At 42.1% G+C, this 15,245-nt stretch overlaps 2 protein-coding genes across 4 annotated transcripts in view; one reads left to right on the top strand and one right to left on the bottom strand.

The window, feature by feature from the left end:
• The window catches only part of LOC139758077 (ionotropic receptor 21a-like), a 99,227-nt gene that overhangs the window by 29,826 nt on the left and 54,156 nt on the right, over positions 1–15,245 (bottom strand). The window lies entirely within an intron of this gene.
• LOC139758078 (alkaline phosphatase-like) overlaps positions 4,015–15,245 on the top strand; it is a 61,100-nt gene continuing 49,869 nt past the window's right edge. For both annotated transcript variants that reach the window (XM_071679161.1, XM_071679162.1), the window contains exon 1: positions 4,015–4,176. The gene's annotated coding sequence lies outside the window, so the exon portion shown is untranslated. The remainder of the gene's footprint in view (positions 4,177–15,245) is intronic.

Genomic DNA, 15,245 nt, shown 5'->3' with positions numbered 1-15,245 from the left:
TTAAAATTGCTTTTAGTTTTACGATAAAACAGAATGTTTCTTTTTTTTTTCACGTCAATTATATCGTAGCCGTTTTCTTGACATGGTGAATGACTTTCTACTTGGTACATGCATCAAGGTCCCATTCAATGGCTTAAAACCTACCCTATCGGGTAGGCATGAGGGCGTTCGCCTCCGGCTTGCACAACAAAATTACGTAAGTACCAGCCACTGTGTACTGGCGGCAATTAACACTACATCTTAAACATCTCTCTGCCATGCATACGATGGTTGAACTCTGACTCACGGGTGCGATTGCCTCGCTTCGACCCCCTCCCCCCACGCTAACTGTGGAAGGAGAGAAGTGACGGAAAGCCTCTCCTGAATTAGCCCCTGAAAATCATCTCTGGTTTCAAGATGCTCTAGATACTTTCATATGGTAGCTTACGTGCCCCACCACCAGGGTAAATACTGGTTGTGAGCCGAAGTGATCCTTCTTACTGGAGGTGAATACCCCCCCCCCCCTCTCCAACCCCCAGACCAACATCAGCATCACACGTGTCGGTCGTTGCTGTCCCCACTGGTCAACACCTCCGGTAAACCCCAAGACTCGACGCTGCCATATTGTAACAGCAGGAAAGAGATATATTCTCTACTTACGATGTACCGTAGGGCGAATCTGTAAGGAAGAGTCCTGGTGTTACCCAGGATCTTTCTAAAGCCCCCAGCAGCCCAAGGCTGTGCTTCTTACAGCGGCAGGGAAATGTGAACGCCTTTGAACTGTGGAGTTCTCCGACGGCACTGTGCTCCAAGAGAGAGACACAGCCTCGCAAAAGATGACTTTTCACTCGTGGTGTAACCTCGAGCAGGCGGAGTCCGGTAACGCCAGAATAATTCAGATATAATCGTGGTGCAGTGGCGAGCGTTAACATCTGTCAGCATGGGCCAAACTCGGGTCGGACCCGCATGGGTTCGAATCCTCGGCGTTGCAGTCGGCCCACACCTAACCCAGGTACTCATCCTCCCCTCGGGCAAGTCGATGAATGGGTACCTAGCTTAGGCTGATGGGGAGGGGGGGTTATGAATACATACACAGCAGTAAAGACATGGCACACATATACAAGGTTAAGAGACGGGACAACACGAGTGTTAAACTTTCACCCAACAACATACATATTAATCATAACACATGAGGCAGCTGGAAAAAGGTAAAGATACAAATTCAAATGGCTAAAAAGGACGAAGGACATCAAAAGGAACCAAAGAACAAAATACACAAACACACACACACACAACTTTAACACACCAGTGGGAGAACAGGAATGAAAGCGTCGCAAAAAAGGGCGAATAGATCAACAGTAAATGGCTCAGACTCTAGAGATGAGAGATCATATTCAGGAGACAACCGCACTTATCATATGGAAACATCCCCAAGGATACACAGCAACAGCAAATGGGGAAACATGACGGGGAAAAGAGGAATTTCCTGAAGAGGGGAGGTGTCTTGTCTAACTCCGGCAATGTTATTAGAAACGTAACGGAAGTGACCTATATATACATATATACTGGTGATGGTCAAGATCGCCAGGAAGTACAAGGACAAGAGAGGCACACAAAGATGTAAAAGCGACGTACAAAACAAAGTGTACGTTACCAGTCTGGCTTACTCCACGGAACACAGAGGAATACAAACAGCAACAAACCAGAGGGCACTTTCCAGGTTGTTTGCGATAGTGGAAGAAACGCAGCGAGATCCGTGGGGTAGGGATGAAAAAAAAAACAAGAGATGACTTAAAGAAGAAGTACGACGGTTTCATATGTAAATAAGGAGGCAAATATCAGTCGTGGACGAAGTGAAGCATTTGTCAAGGCTGTTCTGATACGTATGTATGGTACTGTCTTCGACTGCTCTCGCGAGAAAATCATTCCATATGTGAGTATTTCTACTGAAGAAAAAGCACCTTGCCTCACTTGGAGTAAAACGTGTGCTAACACGAGTTTGCATCCGTTACTACAAGCAAGATCAAACAAATCCAGCCGAAGTCACTTTCTACATCGAGGTTATCAGAGCCTTTGATGATTATGAATAACCTGTATTAAATCGTTTCTCGCCCTTTTCAAGCTAAAATACGTTCAGTTTGTCCAGCAGAGTTAATGAGACGTCTACATTCGCTAGAAGGGCTGCAACGACGGCATCAATGTTTACACTAAAATTTAGAGGATTTTAACTCAAGATTGCAAGCATAAAATTAAGGGATTTCAACTAGGGTTATCAGCCAGCCACAGACTTCATCGTAAGAAAAAGAATAACGCAATGTAATTACTAATTCCAGGTTCCTCTGTGGTTTTATCAGCGTAGACATGGAACAAATAAATGAAACAACAAGGAAATCATTATAATATGCAGGAATCAAGACTATGAGTAAAGGAAAAAAAGATAAGATATATTTCAGAGGTACTATATCAATGGACAAGCGGAACACTGCAAAGTGGAACAGCAGTGCATCCAGAGTATAAGATCAAGAAAATGTTTGATGGTAAAACGAAGTTGAGAGACAGAGCGCCCACAAAAGTACACAACTCTCTTCCAACATGTACGAAATAGTAGCGGCAGCCCACAATGACAAACAAATACATAAACGTTCAGACTCACATGCAAATATCGTTACGTGCCGTTCCCACTCACTGTTAGAACAGGTAACCACAGCATACGTCATCGACAAATGCTGCATGGTGGAGTAATTCTGGGGATTATGGTGACGCCTGACTTGTTTAGAACTCGAGGGAAACCCGCCTTTCCGAAAGCGTACACTTCTTATCAATCTAACACCACCACCATCCCACCACGGATGCCTCTGTAAATCCCACTACAATTTAAGCATGATCGCTGCTCACCACAAGTCTGAAATCTCATGGAAAGGTCAGTTGGTATATACTGAGGAGTACTTCATATCGAAGTAGTTCCTGGCAAAACGAATGAGAGTGTGACCTTGCTGGGAACTTCCACTGAGGTGCCTTCGTGTTTGTTATTGCCTCCACGTGCAGCCTAGCCTTCGTGGTTTTCATTGCCTCCACGAGCAGCCTAAGTCCACGAAGTAGCGGTTTCTTCATGCTCTTTATATGGTGACTGTGCCCATGTATATACAATATATATATATATATATATATATATATATATATATATATATATATATATACAATATATATATATATATATATATATATATATATATATATATATATATATATATATATATATATATATATATATATATATATATATATATCCCTAGGGATAGAGAAAGAATACATCCCATGTATTCCCTGCGTGTCGTAGAAGGCGACTAAAAGGGGTGGGAGCGGCGGCTGGAAATCCTCCCCTCCTATCTTACTTTTCCAAATTTAGTAGGCAAAATAATCAAAAGAAAAAGAATTGTTAAAACATTCGTTATACATGTCCTTTCTTTCCAACTTGTTCGCTATTTCCCGCGGCAGCGAGGTAGCGTCCTATATATATATATATATATATATATATATATATATATATATATATATATATATATCATAAGGCTATATCATAAAATTCAGCAATAATTCAGAATCACTGCTAGACATTTCCAAACCCGGAGTCAACAAGCCATAGAGTAATACGTGACTTTCTTTTTCCCATAATTTCTTTTTTGTCCTTTGTCTGGTTATGTACACATTCACCACATCATACACTTGATAGACATAGTGATGGTATGTGAGTCTCTGGAGTGTCCTTATCACCTAAAGGAATTTCCCTTTTTCCCCGATAAAAGTTAACTCTAATGGCCCAAATGACCCTGGAAGCTGACCGGCCTAAAACCCAAATAACTAACCCGTCCATTTACCCCGACTGCGTTAAACTGTCGCCACCTATCTATTACAAGCGTAGGGATTAATCATCCCTAAGAGAGAATTGCCAAGCACGAGGTCACAGTGGGAGGTAGTTATTACGGAGGACTAAGAAACTTGGCTGCGTCCGTTTCGCGGAAGCAGCAGCCGAGCAGCTCCTCACTCAGTTGCGCTGAGCTGGCACACCGCGCGCATCACCTTCGGGCTCTGTTCTGCATCTGTGACTTTGCGCTCCAACACCCGCTCCCCGTGTGTGTACGGGGGAACGACGAATACTTCTGCCAGTGGGGTTCCACTAACACTCTACCGCCAGGACACGTGAGTGTTTCATCGTACTCCTCAGCTCCTGGTGAAGCGTTTACCGTAAAGTGTAAAGCTTGAGAATTATTAAGTATTATGAGTGTAATCACCTATTTCTACTTAAAGGGGAAGGAGTTTTTCATTCGCGAGGCCCAATCTCTTGAACCTTCTTTATTACACATCTTTTTCAAAGCTCTGTACACTTAGACATTTAACATATCCTGATTCAATTTATTCCATTCATCCACCACTTTAAATATCAAGTATATTTTTACATCTCATTATTTTTTCTTCGTTGTTTTATGATTGTTCTATCCCTTACATACTTCGAAGAAATCTCTACTGTCCTTATCACCTAGCTGCTTTCAAAGACTTCTGATTGAGTCACTGCTCCTTATCTCTTCCATGGTAAGCGAATGTAAGGCCTCTCTACAAATCTTTTGTAACTCAGTTCTCTTGAATGATGTAAAATCTCTGTTCTCATCATCTGGAACCTTCTCTATTTTCATTTCTGTTACTCTCTGAGCTTCTTTAGGTTTGTGTGTGTGTGTGTGTGTGTGTGTGTGTGTGTGTGTGTGTGGTGATGGGTCTTGAGCAAGCTTACGACCCTGTCATCTTTCTTCACTTAAGTCTTCCGAAACCTTTAATCCTGCAAACAATGGACTTAGGCCGGCGACATTTGTACAGAAGTGTTTATGAAGACAGGTTGTATGTTTTTTGTGCAGTAAGCCAGCTCTTCAACGACCCATGTTGTAAAGCCAGATACACTCGTACAATATGCTTTGTTAGTACTGCACATAACCAATGCATAAGCCAATGATGCACAAAGTATTTATTGTACGTGCATCATCTTGTCAAATCAATACCACTTCAGCCGTGGTCGACGAAATCACCTCTTGCATGATGTTAGTTTTCTAGTACTAACTGAAGTAAAACTGAAGCATTAACTAGACACGAAGACTTGACAACGACGCATCAATGACGTGTATGTTTGCTTAGGCAAATCAACAGCATCTGCCACTTTGAGCGAACGTAATTCGTTTGGATTTTTTTTATTTCAATTTCAGTGCAGAATAGCTCGTACATCTGAAAAATATTTCTTTTTAGGGACTTATCAGTTTTACCTAAATAGTTTGTTAAAACACCAACTAGGTTTCCTTGAACGATTTGCTTTTATAGTAATTACACCAGAACACCTGTCTCCTCTCACCTGGAAAAATGAGACCACACGCGCGCACACACACACACACACACACACACACACACACACACACACACACACACACGTTATATGCTAACAACCATGAGGAAAATGAAACGCCATAAGTTCCCAGGGGAACTTTTGTGTAATGATGACATCGTCAGGGGAGATAACAAGATTGAGATAGAAGACTTAGAACAGTCAGTTTACATACAAAGAAGAGGGGAAGACGCCTCTTCTTTGTATACAAACTGACTAAGTCTTCTATCCCATTCTTATCTCACCTGACGATATCATCATCATACGAAAGTGCACCTAGGAACTTATGTTTCATATTCCTGACGAGTCATTGATTATAATAATGTTGTGTGTGTGTGTGTGTGCGCGTGTGTGTGGTGAATTAAACACAAGTGTTCAGTGGCATGGGTGTGGTAGTTCCAGCTGGGACACGAGGAATCTTGTAATAAGCTGGAACGGTGTTGGTCACGTTGAATATATGGTTGGTATCTACAGTGCTGACTAACATTTCTGGGGAACGTGGTTGCACATGTAAATACATCTTAATACCTCGATGTTCAGCATAGGGATGGGACGGGATGGGTGGGTGGGGAGAGACTGCTGTTTTGCTTGTCTGCAGAGCCATTTCTTCGGGCTTCACGTTCTGTTCCTCGCGTCTCTTTGATGCAAGACAAATCCGGATGTATAGAGATTGGATCGCAAGGCAGGAGTCATCTCATTATTTCTAGTCGAGGGTAGGTGGTTGGTTACGGAATGGTTTGGACGAGATGGGTCTGGCGCTGAAGCAAAGACCTGAGTCTTAAGCGTATCAAGTATACTTGAAATACGTATATTTGTTTAGATGTGCAGCTTTTGAGCGTTTGTCCTCGTTAGGAAGCCAATGACTGTTTTGGGTAATCTGTTTTGTTTGGATTCTAGGTATATTTTCTTTGGACATGGTGGAAAGCAGTCAGGTGCAATTCTGAACAGGCTGCATCATTGGGAGTTCAGTCTCGTCAAAGAACTTTCTCCAGGGTAGACCAACAATTCCCGACTAATGGAAGTAACGCAGCCTTGTGACGAAAGAGTCCCGGAGTAAACACCGGGACCTTTGCAAGGTCCCGCCAGACAGCGTCGCGTTCCTTATACCCCGCATAACCGTCTTCCCTAGCCGCCCACTCTGTCCCCCTACACTATGTGACCATTTTTGCCACTGGGATATATATATATATATATATATATATATATATATATATATATATATATATATATATATATATATATATTTCTTCTTTTCTTTCAAACTATTCGCCATTTGCGCATTAGCAAGGTAGCATTAAGAACAGAGGACTGGGCCTCTGAGGGGAATATTCTCACCTGGCCCCCTTCTCTGTCCCTTCTTTTGGAAAATTAAAAAAAAACCAAGAGGGGAGGATTTCCAGCCCCCCCCCCTCCCTCCCCTTTTAGTCGCCTTCTACGACACGCAGGGAATACGTGGGAAGTATTCTTTCTCCCCTATCCCCAGGGACAATATATATATGTATATATATATATATATATATATATATATATATATATATATATATATATATATGTATATATATATATATATATATATATATATATATATATATATATATATATATATATATATATATATATATATATTGCAGTAGGTCACAGTGATGCGCATGATCTACTATTTGCTGAAAACCGCGAGGAAAATGGAACACGGTAAGTCCCAAGCACGCTTTCTTGATCACAATGTGATTACACGTGTGCTAAGGGACTTACCGTATTCCATTTTCTCGCGGTTACCATATATATATATATATATATATATATATATATATATATATATATATATATATATATATATATATATATATATATATATATATATATATCAGCTCTTCTTGTAAACTTAATGTTAAAATGGTCAGATAACTTTTAGTATCTTGTTCTGGCCCGTGCTCTAATTGTTGACTTTAAGCTGTTAATTGAAACAATAACCTAAAATTAACACTTACAACACGGACCAAGACAGGACACACTACAAGTATATGCTCCAGCACCATGCAACAGCCAATGAGCATGAAGCACTGTATACGCGTCCGCCCCACCCGGCTCTTCACCGTCATCCCCACCAACTCTACTGACTTCTCGCTCCTAGATGATTTGGCGGATTCAAATGGAGATGTCGAGACAACCCTTGGAGGTATCTTACACAACCTCTAAAGACATGTAAAAAGAAATATCAGACAACTTAAAAGATTTAAAATGACTGGTGAAAAACCAGTTATCTGGTAATTCTATAATATATATATATATATATATATATATATATATATATATATATATATATATATATATATATATATATATATATTTCACAACAACCTTCCCAGATATTTAAAAAGAATTATCAGACAAACTTAAAAGATTCAAATGACTCTGATAAAAAAAACCAGTTATCTGGTAATTTTAATAGTATCTATCTATATATATATATATATATATATATATATATATATATATATATATATATATATACACGGAATTATGTTAAGGGCAAAATTTCTATTCTTTCTAGCTATGCATCATAATGGAACGCATGCCACGGTTCATGGCTGATTTACATATTCAAGAGGTTTTAATTTCTTAATGTATATATTACAGTCTGTCGATGAGCCGATAAGACTAAGGTATAACGCCACTACAACCAACTGAAACTGCTTCACGTGATTACCTAAGGGAGTGGTGGGTGGGGGATAAAAAAAAAAATCTACCTGTACATAAACTGTCCAGTTGGGGAGGGGGGGTAGGCTTTAGGAAAGCCCAGTGTCGATGTCAGTCGTCAACTTAACCGGTCTCACTCCTCTAGGTCATAGCTAACACCAGTCACACCATCACTCCTGGCCAATGATGTTCCAGGACTCAAGCGACAGGAACCGATCCTGCCACTCTTGCCACTCCCGCGTCAATTTTAGGTTTTCCCCCTATACAATACTTGCACTTCGGAGCTGATAGAAGCATGCGCTTGATAATGAGCATAAATGCACCCCGAGAACAACCTTTCGTTAACTCATTACTTGTGTTACCGCCGTGAACTTCAAGAGCACCTGTGCTAGTGTGAGAGCATCTGCTCGGCACTTTAACAGGTATTACCTTCAGCAAAGATGAACACCTGTATACTTCCGTGGCATTGCGGGTCTCGCAGCTGTGTTCAGCGAACTTAAGTCAACTTACGGTTTGTCCAACCCTCCTCTCCTTGGAAGCAGCGAAGACCAGCCCTCACATTGAGCCGAAAAGGTATCCGTGAGCTGTCAAGGTGTACGCTTACTGGTGGTCGCCATGGACACACTTTCATCCCCTTCTGACCGCTATGTGTTCTTCGACAGTAAACAACCAATGCGTCTACTCTTGTGTGTTCACACACCTGCGAGGGCAACCAACATTAACTTAATCCCGGTGAATGGAGAGTGTCAATAACTCGAGAAACAGGGTCATGAATAAGATAGCCTATCACACAAAAGCAATCGTCATTATCAAGCTGATTGTACTCGGGGGGGAAAAAAATAGTATTCAAGAGTTAAAACAACCCTTCCACTCAGTCGGTAGATCTCGTGCTAAAAGGGTTACAGCCATGATAACCTCTTAAGCAAGGCTGTGCGACCCAAGGGAGTACGGCGTGATAACTGACCTTACCCTTAAGGGTTAGGTCCAAGGCCTAGCCATCATACCCAAGTGCTCAAGTAAGTGTCCAACAGCTATACTGAGATGTTGTATCTTTTCGTTCACGTGGGTGAAGAAATATCATATTCAAGGAAGAAACATGTTGCACTTATGTTGTGCAACAGGTACTGAAAACAGAGGCATCAATCATGGAAGCGATCATTGTATTCAAAGGCGTAGCTTTCGGACGTAATAATAAGCGCAGCTACTGTGTCGATTAAAAAAAAAAAAAAAAAGTGAAGGTACCGTACCCTAAGCTTATCAGTGTCAAACTCATGGGGTTAAAAGTGTTCACTAAGCAAGTAAAGATATAATACGCCAATGCCAACACTGTCGAACTTAGACTGTCATGTTCCTTCGACACTTTCCTCACGTTCCAGATATACGGCCATGCTAGTGAAGAGGTGTAAGTCAACCATATTCTTTGCACTGATGGACACGGGTAATTTTGCTAAAGTCATTGGCTTCAAGATATCTTTGTCTTCGGGGTAGACTATGCTAGAGACATTAACCAACAGTAATGACATCGTTAATAAACTCCAGAGAATGTTACTGTGCTTAAGGGATTAAGTCATACTTCATCAACTTTCTTTGTCATTAGAAAGTCACTGCAAGACACTCGAGTGTTAAGGCATCACAGCCAAGAACTTCACACAAACACGACCGTAAGTAACCTGGTAGAAGATTTTAAGACGGTGTACCCCAGGGAGTACCATATCGACCTGCACACGTTAAGATTACATTAACAAGATTTCTAAGAAGTAAGTTAGGCTATCATATTGGCTGTCATGGTATAAACTTCCTTATACTGGGTGAAGCAACCAGGTTCCTCTCATGACGTACGAGGAAATAACATATCACCTGTGAGAAATATGTTTAATTCCTGCGGGCTAAATGTGTAATATATGGAAAGAACTTCCATCACAATATGACGACGTTAGACCTCTAAACCAGCAGACTACGAGTGAAGCTGTGTTCTAGAAAGTAACGACTCCTGCGATCATGGCGCGAAGCAGTCTGTATTTATGTGTGGGTTTTAGGGAAGCTGAGGCTGTAGGACTGCTTGGATTGCCGAGGGGCTTGTCCCCTACAACACGACGGCACGATCCTTAGGTACTAATGGGATGGCCTTTGATATGACCCACATGGATCGAGTCACAAGACAGGCCTATCATACCAGTCAAACCGTAAGGGTTTGTACTTCGTGCTCAGGGGTCGTAAAGTCGTTCTAAAAGGGGTTAAGATGTTGATTGCTTCCATGATTGAGACATCTGGGCTGTCAGTCCACTTGTACTCAGAGGATGTTCGAATAGTCAGGATGACCAGGTTGTTCGTACTCCTGAGATGGGAGTCTGGACGCAAAGGCATGTTCTGATTTGACTGGCGAGAGACTCCTGGGGTACTGGGATGGCGCTACTGTTGAAAACTAACGCCTTAGGATTCTTAGGATTGTTTACTGGGTAGCTTTTGGGATACGTAAGTCTCCGGCTGGGGCTTTTGTGATACTTGTATACTGAAAGGCTAACACGCTATCGCGATACCTGTATCGTTCACAAGAAGCCTATTGTGAGTATGTATCGTCGAGGAAGCTAACGCATCGAAATATAGTACTTAGACGGTCGGAAGGCTAAACTTGTGTATTACATCGTCAGAAAGGTTAGGCTCTTGGTGTGTCACAATGCTACCAAAAGCAATCACTCCAAAAAGACGACAGCCCTGACATCCATTATAAAACCTTTTCCTGTATAGGTATGTCAGTGAAGCACAGGCATAGATGAAGGTCTCAACTCTAGCACAGACCAACATGATATCATGATCACATTAAACAATCCCAAGAGAAGTGCTACGCTGCGACCGACGGGCATGATGGCCTGGGCCTTGGACTACGCTGCGACCCACGGGCATGATGGCCTGGGCCTTAGACTACGCTCCGACCCACGGGCATGATGGCTTGGGCCTTAGACTACGCTGCGACCCACGGGCATGATGGCCTGGGCCTTGGACAACGCTGCGACCCACGGGCATGATGGCCTAGGCCTTGGACTACGCTGCGACCCGCGGGCATGATGGCCTGAACCTTGGACTACGCTGCGACCCACGGGCATGATGGCTTGAGCCTTGGACTACGCTGCGACTCACGGGCATGATGGCCTGGGCCTTGGACTACGCTGCGACCCACGGGCATGATGGCCTGGGCCTTGGACTACGCTGCGACCCACGGGCATGATGGCCTGGGCCTTGAACTGACCTTTATTAAGGGCTTGATCAAAGGGAGGACCATCATATTGAAGGGTCGTACCGTCGTTCTCATGGGTCGCAACGCTGTGCTCGAGAAGGCAATCAAGTGTTTGCCAGGTGTTTGTGTCGTTTACTGCTGGTTTGGTTGATGAGCATGTTATACATTTTGTTTTGTCCTTGCGTGTCTGTCTGCGCGCGCATCCAGCTTTGCGAGTATTTTGCGTCCGTGTATAGCTTTGCAGAAGACAAGTAATCCTGTCAAACAACAAGCAAATCCAGGGTTGGGAGCATCAGACTTAGGAAGTCCCTCCTTAGGGACACGTGGAGACCGAGGGGGCGGGCGGGCGAAGCGTATAATCCGACACATTCTCGAGTTATATCCTCACAGATTTCGAAGTCTGTCACATTCTAAACATTTGGCATATATCTCGTAAGGATGTACAACATCGAAATGTGAAGTGCACAGTGTCTTGATGTTGGCAGAAGGGATACTGGACCTCGGTCCTTGGAATTTGATTATCGTGTTCAGTCAGACTGAAGTGGTCGCTTTCGTACACCACGCAGTTGTTATGCATACTAGAGGAGAGGCTATAAGGGAACCTGTCCAAGTATGGGTTTACTTTCTTTCTTTTTGTCTTTCTTTCTCATTAATGTTTTGAAATAAGTAAGTATCAGCACAAATTGTATATCACGTATGGGGTCATGTGACGTTTTCTCGCACTGTGTTAGTTTGGTAGGGACGCATACTGTATGGTCCGGTTAGTGTTAACTAGTAGCCGGTAGGCCTCATTCTTTTATCAACGGTACCCAACTGGTGTCATCTGGTCTGGAAGAGCTCAGGAATTCTATTACCTGTGAGCCCCCAGACTGATGCCACCTAGTTGAGCCAAACCCAAGACGTGTGTTAACTAAGAGGGCCTACATTTGCTCAGGCTACGAGGCAGAACTCGTGAACTGTGCGGAAAGGCAATTTTCTACCAGACAATGATCCTAGTAACGCCCCTTATTCACCCGGCAAATAAGAGCTAGTAAGCCGACAACATCCTGGGTGGCAGTCATGCAACCGGCACAGTCAGCGACTAGTCTATTGTCATATCATCAACCCGCCACTAACCCTACCACCACCTTGTCAAGATTTTGCCACTACATCCGCCAGGAGTCTGCCAGCGTACCTGTACTTGTCAAGGGTCCTGTTAGCGACTCCGTCATCGCTAACAACTTTTTTCCAGCATGCTGCCGACTTGCTATCGGCCAGCAAACTACTTGTCAGTCCCCTATTAATGACGTGGCGCACCTACATATCAACTTCTTTCCAGATCTCAGGAAATGAGTACGGTTTGGAGGTTCCTTATCAGAATTTACTTTTGCTGAATCTCAGACTAGTCTTACCTGTAGAGGTCATACCTATTAGTATTACACCTGTAAAGTCTGACCCAAAGTTTCACTTTTCAACCACCCACTAAACGGTATCTGATAGCCTTGCACTTATAGGAGGCCCAGCCACAAGAACCTACTCTTTTGGCTTTCCACTACTAACCCAGCCTATTCGCCTTATCTGTTCGTGTCTCGTGTTCAATGCTGTTTTTTTTTTTTTTCTCCCAGTTCATAATATTAAAATACAATCTAGTTCTGGAGACTCGTATCCTCACCATTAAACAAACTGTAATCGTTCTCTCCTGTGCAAAATGAATTAGTGAACTATCGAAGCCAGAAACTGAGAAGAAATACAACCGTCACAACTAATGAAGGGTGCAGGGTTTGCGTGCGGGAGTACCCACGAAAATCTGTTTTGTTAGGAATATCTGGGAAACATTTAGGTCCTGGGCCCTCATACGAGGCGGAACTGGCAGTTTTAAAACCAAACTCACACAGTATATGTTACTACAAGTAAAGTACTGCCGCATCTAATAATGCTTCTACTTCGCATATCAGCAGCATGACTCAACATATTCTCGCACCAAACGCTGTTTTGTATGTTGTACCATATAATTGTTCTGTTCTAGTAAATAATACCCAGTAAAGAGTGTCCTTTCAATAGAAAAAAAAAATTCTTATTATCCTTCACGGTGTGGACGAATGTCCTGAAGCACACTTCCGTTCCCTGTGATAGCCCAGTGCCCTCCACTAGCCAGTAAGACCTTCCGTAAATCCTCAGCGAAATCTGGGCCGCCAAGGAGACTCGTTTCGCTGCGATATATAACTATTTGTAAACCCTTTACTGCGTGTATATACGTGGATCGTATTGATTGCGATTTACCACAGCTTTTGTGTCAAGGGGAGAGAGTTTTACACTCGTGTATATATATATATATATATATATATATATATATATATATATATATATATATATATATATATGGGAGTGGGGACTGGAAATCCTCCCCTCCCGTTTATAATTTTCCAAAAGAAGGAACGGAGAGGAGGGCCAAGTGAGGAAATACCCTCTAAGGCTCACTCCTCAGTTCTTAAAGCTAGCCTCTCTAACGCGGGATAAGGCAAATATGTAAGAAAAATTTATATATATATATATATATATATATATATATATATATATATATATATATATATATATATATATATCTTTCTTTCTTTCAAACTATTCGCCATTTCCCGCATTAGCGAGGTAGCGTTAAGAACAGAGGACTGGGCCTTGAGGGAATACCCTCACCTGGCCCAATTCTCTGTTCCTTCTTTTGGAAAACTAAAAAAAAAAACGAGAGGGGAGGATTTCCAGCCCCCCGCTCCCTCCCCTTTTAGTCGCCTTCTACGACACGCAGGGAATACGTGGGAAGTATTCTTTCTCCCCTATCCCCAGGGATATATATATATATATATATATATATATATATATATATATATATATATATATATATATATATATATTATATATATATATATGTATATATATATATATATATATATATATATATATATATATATATATAATATATATATATATATATATATATATATATATATATATATATATATATATATATATATATATATAATATACACGAATATAGTGCATTTGAACGCGCACTTCCATATAACACAAACCTCCAACAGCCAGCATCTAACCCGGGACCCCTGTGTAACAGGCGGGAGCACTATAATGTGTTTACCTTTAGTATACACAGACATCCACATCCCAGCTTACGCCAAGTACCCATTTATCTGCCGTGTGGCTGTGTTGATTCTCTATTCTGGCGAGTAATTCACTGTTGTGAACGTTCCCACATTATGTCCATGACAGTCAACCAGTCATTTGACAGGTCTCACCGCCTGTCACTGCTTTTAACTCGAGTAAAAAAGTAGTCGCTCCCCTATCTAAGCTAGCAAGGTCAACAGGAAACCAGTTGGGCCACAGCACAATGACACTGCAACACGAAGATTGCTAATACTAGTTTAGAAATAAGAATCTACGAGAACTGAATTTGTTCATTTCATTGAGAGATAGACGAGGGAGACGCGCATCGCCTTGCAACATTGGATACCTCTTTTGCACCGCGTATTTGTGTCCGCGGTGGTGGGGTTCACGCTGAAGAGGCTTGTTCAGATCATGATTTGTGACACAGAAGGATATCGTGTGATACAGTTTGATGATGCTCTGTGACACAGAGTCTGATCATGTTCTGTGGGAGTATGATGGAGTCTTGACAGTCTGGTCATGTTCTGTGGCAATGTTGTGATATTCTGAGAAAGTCTTATGATATTCTGTGGCAGTCGGATGGTGTTGTGTGAGTCAAATTACGTTCTGTAGCAGTCTGATGATATTCTGTGGAAGCCTGACCATGTTCTGTGGTAAACTGAGGATGTTCTGTGGCAGACTGAGGATGTTCTGTGACTTAGTCGGGAGATGTTCTATGTCGGTCTGATGATGTTCTGTGTAACAGGAAGAAAATTTTTTTCCAGT

Source organism: Panulirus ornatus, chromosome 29, assembly GCF_036320965.1.
Source record: "Panulirus ornatus isolate Po-2019 chromosome 29, ASM3632096v1, whole genome shotgun sequence".
NCBI classification, from domain to species: Eukaryota; Metazoa; Arthropoda; class Malacostraca; order Decapoda; family Palinuridae; genus Panulirus; species Panulirus ornatus.
This window is presented reverse-complemented; position numbering and strand designations above follow the sequence as displayed.